The sequence below is a fragment of the Dermacentor variabilis genome, chromosome 4, assembly GCF_050947875.1.
Source record: "Dermacentor variabilis isolate Ectoservices chromosome 4, ASM5094787v1, whole genome shotgun sequence".
Taxonomy (NCBI): Eukaryota; Metazoa; Arthropoda; class Arachnida; order Ixodida; family Ixodidae; genus Dermacentor; species Dermacentor variabilis.
This window is the reverse complement of record NC_134571.1, coordinates 106,772,350-106,788,822: the sequence shown is the minus strand read 5'-3', so window position 1 is coordinate 106,788,822 and position 16,473 is coordinate 106,772,350. Positions and strand designations below refer to the sequence as shown.

The window sequence follows — 16,473 nt, the reverse complement described above, 5'->3', positions numbered from 1 at the left end:
TGTAGTAACTACCACTTCCTAATACCTCCCGAATCTTGGCCAATACCCAACAGTGGGTATGCGCCATCATAGAAGGGTAAACTAAACGAAACGTTTGGCTCGTGCCACGAGTCAGACGTGGCTCGAGGCCCGACGCCAGCCGCCGTCAGCCACTGTCGGGTTCTTCGACGGCTGGGCAGTGGATTGCCGCCCCCGCCACCGCGGGTGAACGTGCGGCGCCACCATGTCGCACGACAGCTGGAAGGACGACGAGGTGTACCGGGACCACTTCGAAGCGGGTGAGTGCAAGACCTACGAGTTAGGACATGCCAATTCCACTGTATCGGCTTACAGTTCAGGCACCCGTGGGAAGATTAGACCTGCCCTTCGAAGTGGTTACGGTTTAGCCAGTTGGTTTTTCCGTAATTTTTATTGGAAGAACGAATAACGCGAAGCGGTAACAAGAGGATGACACAAGTCATGGATGAGCGCTACGACGGTGACGTTCGTCCCTCTCTGGTACGGTGTTGTCCCTCCGCTCTATATGCACTTGCAGCAAGAGTGCTAGCGATCCGTCAGACCAACATAACAAGCACCTGATACTGGACTGCTCGGCACATAGAGCGGCGTGGAGTGAGGACTTCCTTCAGGAAGAGGTGCAGCGCTACGAAGGCTGCATGAATAAGACCGGAGGGAGGACTAGAGGACGATAACGTGACCATGGGGTTTGTCCTGGCTTTTGCATGGAAATACTAGCTATTATACTAGTTGTAGATCGCTCTCCTCGCAATGCGCTTTGCGCTTTTGATAGATTTTCTTAGCTTTCTCGGCCGAACGCCGTCATAGCAAAGTGCTTGGAACCTCTGAAATAATTCGTTATAAAAGTAACTTCGTTGTAAAGGTCGCGCGTCACAGCACCCATGGAACCGGAACACGATATTTCCTTCTTGATACAGGTCCTTTTCTTGTAAAGCTGTTCGTTGTAGACGCTAAACGTTCCTCTCTTTCTATCTGATATTTCTTCAATCAATCAATCAATCAATCAATCGGTCAATCCATTGATCGACCGCTTCATCGATCAACCAATCGTGCCACTGTGTATCAGCAATTAATGCTTATTTATATAATTCTGTGCTTCTTCTCTCACTCTCCAAAGACGCGCGCCGCTCCTTTTCGCTTCCATAGCTCTCTGCTCAGTCCAACAGGAACACTCGTGAATAATGTGACTGGAAACATAAATACTGCTTTGCAGCTGCTATTGCCAAAGATGTGTGAATTATAGCCTGGCTGGAAAATACGTACCAAATAACTTATGAGCTCGTTTTGTTTCATGGTCACTAATAATGCCCGGCTGAGCTATTGGACCACTATATATACGGTCTTTTTATGAGTGAGAAGAATCACGCTAAATGTTGGGGCTCCATTTGGTGTTAGTAACAACTATAGGAGGTCGATAAACATTGAAGCCATGAAAATTATAAGCCATTTAGAGCAGCCATATGTAGTCACGTTCAACAAAACGCAAACGAAAGTGGAGTTAACAACAATCTGCCGCCAGTGCGAGCCTTACCAACAGCTTCCGCATGACTCATGCGATTCTCTAGCAAAATACACCAACCCTAGGTTTACTAATGTAAATGTAGGGTAGCTTTGGCAGTAATTGAGTTGGATCGCATGGGACGAGATGTGCCGAGACCACTTGCGCCCGCATATTAGTGCCGTCTTACGGCACCCTGCACAAATTTCTCCGTGGCTCGATCGATGTATCAGCATGAGCTTCATGCCTACGTTGTCGCTTTCAAATTTCATCCAGCTACTATGAACTTGAATTGCCCTTGTACGCACTTCAATCGCACTTCACTCGTAAAGCTGAAGCAGCTGCTGTCTGGTTCGAGCATGAGACAGGGGGCAATGAATCGTGCAGGCATCTACGTGTGCGCCAGCTGCGGGAACAAGCTGTTCGCGAGTGGCTCGAAGTTCGCCCACAAGTCGCCCTGGCCATCATTCAGCAATACCATACACAAGAACAGCGTCAAGAAAGTGCCCGAACCGAATAAGCCAAAAGCGCTGAGGGTGAGTTGAAACTTACGATTTTTTGAGACGCTGAAACTGGCACGTAGAACCGTTCTGAAAAGAGACCTAATAATGAAAGAGTGCATATATTAGGAAATAAGACAACGACTTTACCTGTGTTTTAAAATGGCTTCACCAAGATGCACTAATATAATACAGTGGATCGTACACTGTGTATATGGGTGAAGAGGAGTGAGAACTTGCGCAACTGCGAAGTGTATGCAACGTATGATTATTTACTATGCACTGGTAGTGCCTCCAGGACGCCAAAGGGGCAACGTGGACACCAAAGCAAGAAGCCATACTGGTCCCCAGATTGGGGGCTCGCGGCGCCTCCGTCCTATACAAAACCCCAATATAAGAAAAGCACGCCAAACTTGCCTCTCACCCGACTGTGAGCTCCGTACTTTTCCGTTTGAGAGCCAGATGCTCTAAGCTATGATCCTTTCGTCGAAGTGAAGAATTAGTAGATGCAGTTTATTAAGTTCGAAGGCACCGAGGCAATCATTTGCACGACTCTGTCATCCTTCTTAGAGGTTTAGAATCTGGTAAGGCGAGCACTACAGAGTCTACCAACCACAGTGCAAAGCAGATGTGATCACACGTGCCGCATTGAACATGCTTATAGGTAATTACAATGTGACGTTGGAAGCATTGAAACACTTCAGACGACTGTTCTTTTTGTGTTCACACATATATCTCATGTTCTGAATAATTAGCCTCACAATCTTGCCGTGCAGAAAGTCGGCGAATGAGCAGCCCCTCGATATAATGTCTTAAATGGGCCCTGCAACATCATTCCGCCCAACTTTTGAACCACTGGAATGCATTTTTTTATATTATGCTCTGATCAATAAAATATTTAAAAAATTGGCGCGCGGGAACAGAAGTTATTCGTTTTCAATGTTCAACATGTGAGCAGACGACGAAGGAAAACGTCCCCTGTCAGTTCAGCTCTCCTAGTAACCTGACTGATTGCTTCCACTCACTGCGCGCCTCTTATAGAGCCATATCTAAAGTCTTGGTTCACGGTGGCGTTTACGGACCTCTCTTTCGGACGGTGTTAGTACCGTGTTTGCAACGAACCTCCTCTCTAGACTGTGGCGCGCGGAGTTCAAAAACACGTGCGGCAACGTCTTCAATGATTTTCCGCGGGTGTTCATGCGCAATTACCACAGCCAAGAGGAAATTATGGCGACACCCAGAGCGTCCTCATTGAAAAGGTCTGTTGTGCAAACGTTGCGCAGCACAGCCAAGGCAGTTAACAGTTCTTTCCAAAACATGATATTGAAAAGTAGAAATTCTTTTGCTGTTGATAAACCTTAAATCACGTTTTTGTTTGTGTGAGCTTACTATGGTGCGACATATTTTGAACAATATGAATGTTACCCGAGAAATGACGTGTCTATCCAACCAGAAGTTAGAGCCACTGGTGTCAGTGCAACATTCACCATATGAAAAGAAGGGAAGCAGAAGGACGCGATTTTGGGTAATAACGACCTTATAAGGAAAGCCACGAGGAAAGGACGCAAGGTAAAGCTTAGGGTTAATTGCTGTGATTAAACTTTAGGTTTACAAAAAGGAAAATGAAATTGGCGTAATAGACAACTTGTCGCTCGTAGCCACCGAACCCACAACTTTCGCATAACGCGTGCGATATTCTGCCATTTATGCTACTGCGACGGTCATCAGTCCGTCCACTAACTTCGGTATTTATGTGTACTGGATCTTCCAGCCTTGAGAGTGTGAGCCAGCTCCTTTCAGATCCATGGTGGGCAGATGTAGAACATCCTTCTTTTTTGCCCGATGGCGTCATGTAAGATGTGAAGCTAGGAAAGCAAGCACGTGCCTAAATAAACCTCGTATGTCCCCTAATGACATCAAGGCTGACAGATTCAACACCCTCGCTATGAATACGCAACGTGGCGGAAAACAGAGGAGGTCGACAACCTTCGTGTAAAGCGAAGATTGTCATATCCCGTCACGGATCACGTCACTTGCAATGCTGAAGGTCGCCGCTGTGGGTAACTGCGGTCGGAGAGGGAGGTATTCTCTCTACTCAAGTAAAATAAAAAGTACTTTGCTTTCAGTCTTCCCTCCGGCGCTTCGATATCGCCGCATCTCATAGCACCAAAACAAGTGATTATTTTTTCTATGGGACGCTGCATTACTAGTGATGCTGTGTTGATGCAGACCCGCATGACCTGGCAAACGTCTGCTTTTCTTCCCATTTTGTTCACGGTTTAAATCTAAGTATCTGAAGTTCCCGAAGCAGATAGCCTATTTTAGTCACCACGCACTCTCTTACGACGGCGTATCTTCCCTGAGGTAAAAAAGCAACACCTGAGCACTCTACACAGTATTAATCCTCTCTCGCCGCTCTCTCCAGCCCTGGTTGCTATAGGTAAGCGCATCAATACGGAGAACAGGACGGCAGAGTCATTGTTTGACATAGAAGAGGAAAGCTGGTGGACGGCATGTAGGCTTTATAACGCGCCGCTGACACTTGAGCATCGCTCAAAATTGCGGGGGAATAAGAAGCAACGGATGATGATGATGATGATGATAATGATGATGATTATATGCGGTTTTTAATGGCGCAAGGGCCAGTTATGCTCAAAGAGCGCCATGACAAATGGTACTTTCAAGGATTTATTCTGAGTGGCGTGGACAGTGAATTTATTATCGTAGGTGTGACGGAAAAAACTCGGTGCCCTTTCACACAGTGAAGAAGGATGACCAGCGGAGCAGTGTATGTGGGCCCCTTAATGATGAACTGCACCTCCGCCGCGGGTCGGCCCGGCATTGCACTAGCTTCCGGATCGGCCCACGTATGGGGAGTGTTTAACGCCTGCTTCACCTCCGCCGCCGGTCGACCCGGCGTTGCACTATCTTCGTGATCGGCTCACCTATGAGGAGTGCTTTTCTCGGCAGTGGCATCAAAGGTCACTGCTCACATCAATAAAGAAAGTAAACTCACAACCAATCCACGTATATAGACCAGAATCGGCACAGCTCGTAGGTGGCAGTGATTTTTTTGCAGGCGCTGCGGGAACTGGCAGAACCAACGGCCTAATTGGGTCTCTGCCCTTCCCTCTCGCATACTGGCACCTGACGTTGATCCTCCGGACCACCGTGAGTTGCACGACGCTCTTCGAAGAGGGAGACATGTGTCGAGTCAGCTCCTGAACAACAATTTGCAATGTGTTGAATGCGGTATAAATCATTGATCAGGGACCTCCAAGAGGTGCGACGTAATGCTAACGAATTTCTCTTTCATTTGCCGCCAAATCATCAATGTTATTTTCTATTGCGATAGCAACTATGCCGTTGCCGACCTGCCGACACCGTGTCCGTGAATATCTACGGTACATGTGCAGCCCATATGTGCGGAAGGTTACGTCGTCTTCAGGCAGGCGAGGTAGACGCAGTGGCGTCTGGTTACCAAAGTCACGCCGTCAGGCTCCGCTCACTTGTTTCAACTGTGCCGCCAGATTTCTGGGGCAGCGTTCTTGATGCTTGCCGCCGGGATTAGCGCTGCGCACACAGACTGCCATTCCTCATCATTTGACGTGTCCACCCACTGAAACGACCAGTAATTAACAAAAAAAAACCGCCCATGCACCCCGTAAAGAAGGTAGACCACTGAAGCTGAAATGTGCGACCCCGATGTTTATCGCTGGGTTAATTCCGAGGGTTTTTTAAACGCCGTCTCACTCATGGGTTACGTCTTTGCATTTCTTGATGAGGTTACGCACACGTTTCGCTTGAATTTATCATTGTTTATTGGAAATGCCGCACGTTTTGTTTTGCATAATCACCATCATGGAGGGGTGCAATACCCGGTTTATTGTGTTAATCCAGTGGGTTCATCAAAGTGTTTCTGAATTATGTGACGCATTTGTGTTGCATAATGCGTTATTAATTGTCTTAATGACTCGGTTGTGCACTTTAGTTACCGAGTGACACACCGGGGCTGCGTATTTCATTCAATTAAAGACAGGGACACATTTTTGAACCTATTGCGAAGTCGGAGCGAGACTGCTGTGTGCGTGCTCTGCTGCGAGAGAGAAACGGCGTCACTGTCAGCATAACCAATAGCGCGCTGCCCCTTCCGCCGGAGAGTTTCCGTGGTTGGACCACGAGCGCTACGCCTGGGCATATACAGCTTCGCTGTAAAAGTATTTCTTTAATTATGTGATCATGACATTGTCTTGACCCCATCCCCCTCTGTGTCCCTTCTCTGCAATGACTTCCATGCCTACTCGATGAAAAACTTTTCCGTATCTCACGTAAGACAATGCAATGGCTGATACCTCAATAAACAATGGCTCATACCTGCCTAAACAACGGCTCATGCCGACGCATCAGCGTTTCTGTGGTCGGACCACGACTGTTTCGCCTAGGCATATACAGCTTTGCTGTAAAATTCGGGGACCCGTAAACTTCTTACGAGTTGTGATTACGAAAGCATTAATGCCAAATTGAATGTCTTTGAGCGGTACTTTGAGTTTTGGGCTGCGAGCAATATAGTACAACGGTACGTGCTGCACGAGCCAGCAAGCGGTAGCAGCCTGCGGTGCCACGCATACCAACGATGACATCCGCGACGAGAGACCGAGAAAGCGCGTCGCGCAACTGTCTCGCCAACGACAACACGTCTTGCCCCTCGGCGTCGCCTCGTCGCATCTGTTCCGTCGAGCCGCGCTGGTGACGTGTCGTCGCGGCGCGGCCCTCCCCGCTCACGCAACCCCTGACGCGCTAACGATACCGGTGTTCCAACGCGCGTGCGCTGCTCCGTCGAAGCGCGCTATTAACGTGGTGCCGCAGCCAATGGGAAATTAGGTGAAATTTCGCTGCTACTGACTCCGCCGGCTTAATCACTCAACGAGCCGTGTGATTCTTTCGCGTCAAATAAGCAAACCTAATCTTATCTAATTGTTTCGTTGGGCATTCCCAAACACCGGCGGTTTTCAATCGGTCTTACCTCATGCGCCATCGATGTGTGACGCCTGCAACACCCTATATTTGTGAGATAACGCGTTTTTTAACTCTACCATACTATCAATAACAGTGCATCGCACTCCGGCCGAAACAGCCAATTTTACCCAAGTTTACTTTACCAAGAACACCAACTTGGAAGAGCTCGTTTACCATGGTAATTAGGGTGACTCTACATGTGACTCTAAGAGTGGAGTCACATGTAGTCACACAACAACAATGTGAGTACATACCCCAGATGCTATACCATGCCAGAAATATCTTATCGGAGCACGCGGTATGAAGTCTCCATGGATTACATCACCCGTGCTCATCAAATATCATCCCAACCACGTTCGTGATTTACGTGCTCACATTCACCTCAAATGTTTTTGTAGAAAACACATTAGAAAGCCGATCTAAGCGCGTTCTCGCTTAGGGAGGCAAATAAAAAAAACCGGCGCTGGGCTGAGGCGGCACGTGACTGCTTTGGCGCCAGAAACATTGAAGCACATCAACGGTGACTGGAACAGATGAAAGCGGTGCGCCAACAACATAAAGTTGGAATGACATCAAACGAAAAGGAAAAATGGTTATGCTGGAGATGCGAAACTTGTCACCAGTATTCTCTTGAAATGCCTTGGACCACTGCTGCCGATTAGTACTTCACCAAATATTTTATTGAGGGCCCATTCGGAGCGGCCTGCAGTGTGTGCGGTCGTTTATCGTTCACCTGAGACAATTAAAAAGTGGTTGAAACATAGGAACACTGCTCTGCTGTGAGCGCATCAATAGTTCCAGTTAAGTTAATGGTGAGGTTGAGTAGAACTTTGCAATGTTTAGTGGCGTCACCGGTGTAGGCATTGTGGTTAGCGAAATTGGAAAAGACATTGCACCAGGATATAATTTGGGATTTAAATCGGGTATAGATCGGGGTTGAGCGCGATGTTGAATAGAGAGAGTAGGACATGTTGATTGGGATATTGTGTGAGATGGGTTTTGAATTGGGTTGGCAGCAACATTGCGGATGTATGTGAATTCTGATATACTTATATTGTTCGTTGTGTATCACGGGATAGCGTGCAGATGGGATGCAAGGCCACACAAGCAAGCTATCCCCGACTTAGGTAATCATTTACCGCACCAACTTGCTGCATTATTTTAGGGTCACGCATATACGGTCGTGCATGCTGTTAAATAAGCTTTTCTTGTTAGGATTTCGGGGTGCTTTCTGGTCGTTGTTAGCAAATTTCCTTCGGGGTAGGCGTCAGGTCGTCTCAGTTGGGGAAGTTCATAGTGCATTCTCTATTATTAATGCTGGAGTTCCGCAGGGATCTATACTCAGCCCATTATTATTTAATATTTTTGTAAATGACCTCTCTAGCGTGATACCCGTTTCTCTTTATCAACACGCCGATGATACGATGATCGTAACTACCGCCCACAGCTACTATGATGCAATTGCTTCTTTACAGTCTGCTGCCACAAAAGCTATGGATTGGTTTCAAAACAACCTAATTACTATAAATGTATCTAAGACGCAATTAATCTGCTTCCATAATCCTTTAAGGAGGGTAGCCCTTGACTATCCTCTTGTTTTGCATTCTTCAGATTGTTCAGCTTGTTCTTGTAGACCTTTAAAGTACTCACCTGTTGTAAAATATCTTGGTTTATATCTTGATAGCGACCTTTCTTGGAACAGTCACCTTGCTTACGTTTGTAAAAAGCTTCGCGCCGTATCCTGTTTACTGTACAATATAAGATACTACATGCCCTTATCAGTAAGGAAAACTATAACACATGCTTTAGGCTACAGTCTACTCCGGTATGGAATAACAATTTACGGGCACTGTGCTGTCCGCTGGCACAACAGAATAAATGCGATACTGCACTCCCTCTTAAAAAACATATCTTATGATCTGAACCTGAATGCTGACACAGACCGTTTCAAAGTACTTTTGATGCCGAATTTCAATGATCTTTTAATGCAAACGGTTGTTTTGAAACACTTCTGGTGCAGTCAATTCCTAGTTCCATACACAGCTTCCCGATGCTTAAGGCCCAGGGACCCCTATTGGAGGCCACGTTGTTCCACAAGGTACGGCACTAGAGCTCGGGCCTATTATGTGCCGACCTACTTCAATAAATTACCGCACAGCACATTTTGTGCAAAAACAAAATATAAGTTAAAGAGACTACTAAGGCGTGTCTGTTCGTAAAGACGTACTTGTTCCATTTATTTACCGTTACTGCTTGTGTTTTATGCATGTGGTTGTGCCATTCCTTTGCACCATGATGGTCCGTCTGGTATATGGTTATGCATCATCTCACGGTAATTTTTGTTCAACCACATTGCTGTACTTCTGTGTTTCATTATGCTCAATGAAATTTCTTTTCATAGACACTATAAATTCTAATTACCTTTTTTGGTGTTCTATACTTGAGTTCGCTGCTTATAACTGGCATATCAATGTACCGTGTATGGTTTTGCTGCCTGCCAGGCACTGCCGCTCAAGCCTTCAAAGGCTTTGGCAGGCCTGTATGAATGTACTGATTTGATTATTGGCAATAAAAGTATTATTATTATTATTATTATTATTATTATTATTATACGCAACTCTCTGCCGCTTAAGTCTTTCTCACGCTGTTGCTAGATTCCAACTGAACATTTCAAATCTTAGCACGAGTTCACTGGGAAGCAGTGCAGTTCCTGCTGCGTTGTTATCCCATTCCTGCGGCATACTGTAGTTTCCTTTCTCTTATCAGCAATTATTGAATGCGTATCACCAGTTACAGCAGCACATTGGCTTAAAATGCGCAGGTGTACTGCGGCCAGTGCGATACGAGGTTGGGCCACGAGTTTGTCGGTGAAGGTCCCAAGGGCAAATCGCGCTTTTGAATCACATCGGAGTCGCTCAAATTCGTCGGCAAAGGTAAGCACTGTCAGAATTTATGAATGCGCATGTGGAAAATCTACACTGAAAACAGTAGCGGAAACAGACTGGCTAAGATGTCTTAACTTGCAAATCTTCATTATTCTGATTGAACAGTTCTGTTCAGACGGAGCTAAGCACTCTGCCTCGATCACGAATGAAGTTGAAACATTCAATGAATCTATCAAAAATGTCGACATGAAAACAAACTAGCTGCATACTCCTATTTCTCTGCAGATTATGTTCACAAGCGGTAAGCTAAAAAAAGTTGACTGGGGCTAACGGTGTTGTTCGAAACGAGGTATATTTTCTGACTTAGATTTAATAGGCTTATTTGTCGAAAAGTTTTGGGCTACCAAATATTTAATGGTGTAATTGTAGAACTTCGATGCTAACTTGTGCTTGGATTTGAAAAATTGATATTCAATAGTTTCCAGCTGGCTTCATTTTCTGCGTGATATTGAAAGCTGTGGCTACTGATAAGCAAACAGCGTTGGTCCCATTCTTGTTCATCGTAAGACGTCTTTCTTTCTTTTCTATAAATAGTTTGGCTCATGTTAGCTGAGGCAGCGCGTATTTTGGCCATTCATCAGTGACGTTATCATTAGAAGAACTATAGGTAGGCCAGTGAACTTCGGAGGTCAGCTTTTTACAGGAATTTCGTTGATGTAACACACAATCAGCGCTAACTTGGTATCTATTTAAAAATAACGTAAATGGAGCTTTCAAGCCCTCCTAGTGAAAATGGATGTTTGTGGTGCATATATATTCCGCATCAAAACGTATTTCATGGGAGCGCTTTACGCGCACCAGTGTCTTAGAGACAGCGTAAAAGTTTGAAAATAAAACGGTTCATGATTATTAAAATAGTTATACCAAATACCAAGAATAAATTAGTGTAGTTAGGTCGTTTGCCGCCCGTTCATAATCTGTTACCTCTTTAAAAAGTGAGAAAGATAACTAGTTGTATAAGTAAATGTTGAGCAGAATCCAATAATTCCGAAATGCATAAACGATAGACAAGTTTCTTTTTGAAAAACATGCTACTCGCGCCTGCTAGTCAAATTCTATAATCACACATGTCAATAATCAAGAAATTATTACTAATTACTTTATGGAAATTGCCGCATCAGGGCTCAACTTGCGACTGAGCAATTGAAGCCGGTTAATGTACGAGGTATACTCGTACACAACGAATACAAAACTGTCAGCAACTTCAAGATGAGAAACACTGCTTTAAAGGGAAACTGAAGAGTCTGTAGAATTCAATAAGACGCTCATATACGGATGCAGGAACCTTATTAACCATGAAGGTAAAATTTTGGGGAGGATTTTTCACTTAGGAGCGACGCAATCGTCGGTTAAAATTGCGCTGTAGCTCCGCCCCCCGTCGAGCGCCGCGCGCTGCTGCTGACGCTGACGATGCGAGCGGAGACCTGAAACCGCGGCTTAGTGACGTCAACACTGGTGTTCCGCTCCTTCGCAGTCTCCGCGACCGTGCCCGACTGGGCTTATTTCTGCGTGCGTGCCGTCCTAATCTGCTTCGCTCGACCCTGCATTCCTTTATTTGTGCGCATGTAGGAGTCGTAGTTGACGTGCGCAGCATCAATTGAACTTGTAGGCCGATCATGCCGGCGTTCTGCGCAGCCTACGCTTGCACAAACACCAGCGGCCGCGACGATGTTCCGATGTTCCATTAGTTCCGGCAAGACAAGAAGCTTTCAGCTAAGTGGAAGGGTGCTGTGAAGCGAAACAACTTCAAGCGCTCAAGAGCAATTGTTGTGCTCTGACCACTTCCGTGACGATTACTACCGGAGTTTATCAATAATGTGTGCTTTTAGTTCTCCTAAAAAAAATATTTAGCACGTTGAACGGAAGGTGCATGTTTATCCCTCCCCCCCCCCCCCCCCCTTGACGCAGGTTTCATTGCCAAGCGCCGCGAATTTTCTATTCGCACGTGTGTTGTGAAACAGCCTGCATGCAGCTACCATAACGCAGTGCAAGCGTAAAGTTTGCACATGTTGGAAAGCCTGCTCATGCCAAGACGCTGCGCTCTGCCTTCTCTCGCACACATAAGAAACCGACCATCTCACGTAGCCGACGGAATTCGCCGGTTACGAGTAGCGCGCAGATGGCGCGCCGATGAAGGTTCTGTACTACACGTGCTACAACAGGCGGTAAACTTTTCCCGCGTTTAAACCGTCTGTGTACATTGCCGACGGCTTTGGGGCAGCGCACAAATGCTGAAGATCGCATCACAGCTTACGTTCTACGAGGAGGCATGCAGGAACATAACACTACAGTTGTTTGCCTGGAAACGTACTCACTGGATCGCTGAATGCAGCTTAGCAAAAAACATACTCGCCAAAGAACATTTCCAACACAAGGAGATGCTAACACCGCCTTCGTTCGCGTGGAAAGCAGTGCTTGCACCAGCATTTCTTGCTTCTTGGGAAGGCCGGCTCTTCGCAATCGGCTCGTACATGTAGTATGTACAAGTATGCACGTACGTATAGTATATACAAGTATAAACCCCTTACATGTGATCTTGCACGCGACAGCGACAGCGCTACAAGCGGGGCGATGGCTGTCGCGCTCATTCGTCGTCTGCAAGCCGAATTCAACGCGAGTGACGACTTTGAGCGACGACTTCCCGGTATGGGGGCAGCAATGTTCACGTGATGATTTGGCGCTTGACAAAGTGGAGGACGCTTTGCGACGACTGGAACGAGAGGGTTGCGGCACTTGAGAGTTAGCTGACGAAGCTCAATTGGTCATTAGTGGCTACATGGCACATCAGCGTCGAAAAAAAAAGAACCAACGGCAAACATTACTGCAAAACTTGAAGCACAAGAAAGGCGCTGAACGAAGAAAAGGAACACACAGCACACGCGCTCACACAATACGGATCTTTACTGGATGTATGGAAACATGTGCACATATAGAAAATGAACGCATGGCACATTTGAAGACGAGGTAAAACAAACATGGCTCCAAGGCACCTGTTCAACATGAGTTAATCAAATTTAATTATTTGGCTTGCAGTAATAACAACGGTTGTCTTACACAAAGTGCGGCGTTCTTGGTGATATAATAGACTTCCAAAATTTATCGTATGGTTTGGTCAGGGTACAGAACAAAATGGCCGTGTTTTCGAAGAGTGGTTTATAATTGTACGACTGACAACGCAAGTCAAGATGAGAGGATGATGCGGCATTTCGTGAACATTCTTTGTTCTCTGAGGCATAAGTTAACACATCGGCCTGTTTGGCCAATGTACATATGACCACAGGAAAGGGGAATTTTGTACACCACTCTTAAAACCCCATCAACAAAATGATATGCATGATTCAGGTTGCATTGCCCAACACCGAGTGAGGTGCCATGTGCCCATCTGTGCACAAATTAACAAATGCAACTGAGCCTTTCGGGTGCAGAAAATATCACTTGCTTGCCATGCTGCTTTCCCGCATTTTTTATGTCATGCGGCCTTTTATGCACACAGGGAGTAACTGACAAATTCCCGTTTTCATCACGATGTACAAAAGGACGACGCCCGCATGTTTCTATCTTTACAATTAGCATGAACTTTTCAAAAACTGAGTTGATGAGGTGCATAGGATAACCCGAGCTTGTGCACGCAACTTTCTCCAAGGCCGCGCGTAGGCACCAAAAGGCAATCGCGCGCTTTACAATTTTTGAATGTTCTGTCGCGAAACCTAAAACCGCTTTTGCAGATCGCAGCTGATTCTGCCAGCAAACGTGATCAGCAACAAAATGTATGCACACATCAAGGAACCGCAATCTATTTCTACATGGCAGTTCGGATGTAAATTCTAGACCCATCTTTTAATTTTCAATTCCATCAGGAATGCCTTCACTATGTACAAATGACGTGCATAATTTGTAAATAAGAAAAAGAATGACTCCCCATTCAGGCACTGTGAATATAGATGACCCGCGAAGCTGTTGAATAGCACCACCACTACGATCGCTGAGGGAGGTATGCAATGCTTTATTGCTTTAGAATATTTGGAGTAATTATAATTTTTTTACTGCACGCCACCACTCATAGGTGCGCTGCAACAAAACTTAAATGAGTTGCTAGGCATTTTTCTTCATATACGAAAAGCTAGGGACGTCACTCGCCACGTCGCAAGCTGCCATCGGTGCGGCAGCTTGCGGAACAGTAATCTCTACCGCGAAACGTATGCGGGGAGCGCTACATGATTCGCATTGTTATGAGGAGCGCCTTAATATCCATTATGTGGTTCGGATTATTGTTTTGTGCTTGCTCTTTACGGAAATGTATGCTGTTCTCAACGTTGTATGCATGATTCAAAAGAATGTATGGACTGTTCGCTTCACTCTGCCGAATGTTTGAAGCATGCGCCTTACGAGGGTACGAGCCACTGCTCCTGGCTCTGCACTGCCGCCGGGATTGGCCAAAATTTTTTGTGACGGACGGGAACACGAAAAATTACGACCAACTATAGGCTAACAGCTCCGCTGTAAAATCAAGTAATTGTCCACATATCTGAAGACTAACACACACGCCTTCATATTGACGCCACGCACGAACCTATACAGACACTTCATTTCTGCATATACAGTTTTCCGAGCCGAATCACGAAGCTAGATTTAATTTAGAAATTTCTATAAAGGACTCAACGAAAATACCACATTAATTCTTATAGCAAAATTTGCAGTTACATTCTACAGTACACATTTCAACGTTGTTTACCAATATGGCCTGCGGCAACAAATAATAAAGGTCTACGTCAATGCTGGAAGCTGTGAAGGCAGCATGGTCGTAGCTACTAGGCTACTCCATTCTTTACCTTCTATTTTAAATTTACCTTCGTTATTTGGCACAGAAAACTGTATATATCAGACGCCTGTATAATGGGTTCGTGCGGGTGGTACTTCCTGCACCACACAGGCTTAGCCACATTTCTTGTAGCGGGCAAAGAAAGGCACAGGGCACATCATTGCGTAATGGTAAATGCAGCCTGAAGAATGTGAATCATTTTTTTTGTTGGTGTTTCGAGAGTGGTGTCCGAAATTCCCCTTTTCTGCGGTCATATGCATATTGGCCAAACAGGTCGATGTGTTAACATTCCCCTCCGAGAACAAAGGAATTCATTAAATGGATCGCCATCCTCTCATCTTGAATTACATTGTCAATTGTGCCACTGTAAACGCCTCTTCCAAAACACACTCATTTTAATACCTTAATAACAGGCCAGCACTATTTCTTGCATTTCCTTGCCTTTTACCATTTCTTTCACTTTGTTTCGACTCCATTAAGTGCCAGCTAACCATCGTCAACGTTCCCAATTCCCTGTTTGGGAATATAACTTCAGTGTGTCTGTAGCTCTCACCAGCTGTAGCTTTCGCGGTTACATATTTTAGTGCAGGAGAGAAATAGGTGCAATATTGTTTTATGTCCACACCGCTGTGTTTGTCAGCATCGTGACATTGTAGTGGTTGCAAGTCTGTCTTTTAAATCCAGTAACTTCGATATACGCTCATAGCGACTGTCGCTGTTAAATGATATCCGTAGTTAGTTTATTTGTGAGATGTCTAACACATGTTTACACTACTGCTAAATGTTTCTTACTTATGCAAGGTACGAATGATGTCAAATTGAATGTTTTTTGCATTTGCTCGAGCAAACGTGCTGTAGATTGATATGTGTGCTCTGATATTTGAATATAAATTCTGGCTTGATTCTTCTGCAGATGATGACGGTGGTGCCCCGAGCAAGGGTGGATGAGGTGGGGCGAAGTAAGGGGAGCAAGCATTTTTTGGTGCCCCCACGGCTGAGACACCTTCGGCTGCTGCCCTTTGTTCAGCGGTGCTGATGGAAAGATGCCGCGAACGGCTCGGTATGGTGCGACAACGCACATGTGACGGTGACCGGCAAATCCCTCAAAAAAGGAACCGGGCCACCCGATGGATGCCATCCCCAGCTGCGCCGCGAAACAGCAATTTTGTGAACAGGCCACGTGCTCATTGGACTTCAGGGCCTAACTTTCAAGGTCAAGAGTTCAGAGAGCGTTCAATTCCCTCTGTTTTGTTTTTTTGCTTGGCTTCGTGTTTGTAAAACAAGGGTGACAGCGTGATGCGCAAATAACTGTCTGAGGTAAATTATGTGCCTTACAAGAGCAGGAGTGGTACTCACGCTTCATTTGAGTTTCTTTCCACGTATCAGCAAGGTCACCTCTCTGCAAGAAACCAGTTTCGCAAACTGTTGATGCATTATCATAACTGTGAGCCTAGAAAAATATCAATAGGTCAAGCCTAGCAAGCTCTAAGGTAATATGCGTGCCTCTTGTGATTATTTGACATAAAATTACATTGAGCCTGGCATAGAAGCAGGCTGTATCACTAAGACGGAGCTGTCCAATTTAGTGGAGTACATGCTTTCGTTTGGTAATCAGGACGCTGTACAAGAATAGTTAGTACAAAATATAAACTAAGTTATATTCCAGCGCCACGAAGC

At 45.6% G+C, this 16,473-nt stretch overlaps 1 long non-coding RNA gene across 1 annotated transcript; it reads left to right on the top strand.

Annotated features, from left to right (window-relative positions):
* Positions 1–1,917: 1,917 nt before the first annotated feature.
* Positions 1,918–16,071, top strand: LOC142577870 (uncharacterized). The gene is made up of 3 exons (XR_012827086.1): positions 1,918–2,052; positions 9,854–9,965; positions 15,710–16,071. It is a non-coding gene; the product is annotated as an uncharacterized LOC142577870 (long non-coding RNA).
* The last annotated feature ends 402 nt before the right edge of the window (positions 16,072–16,473 follow it).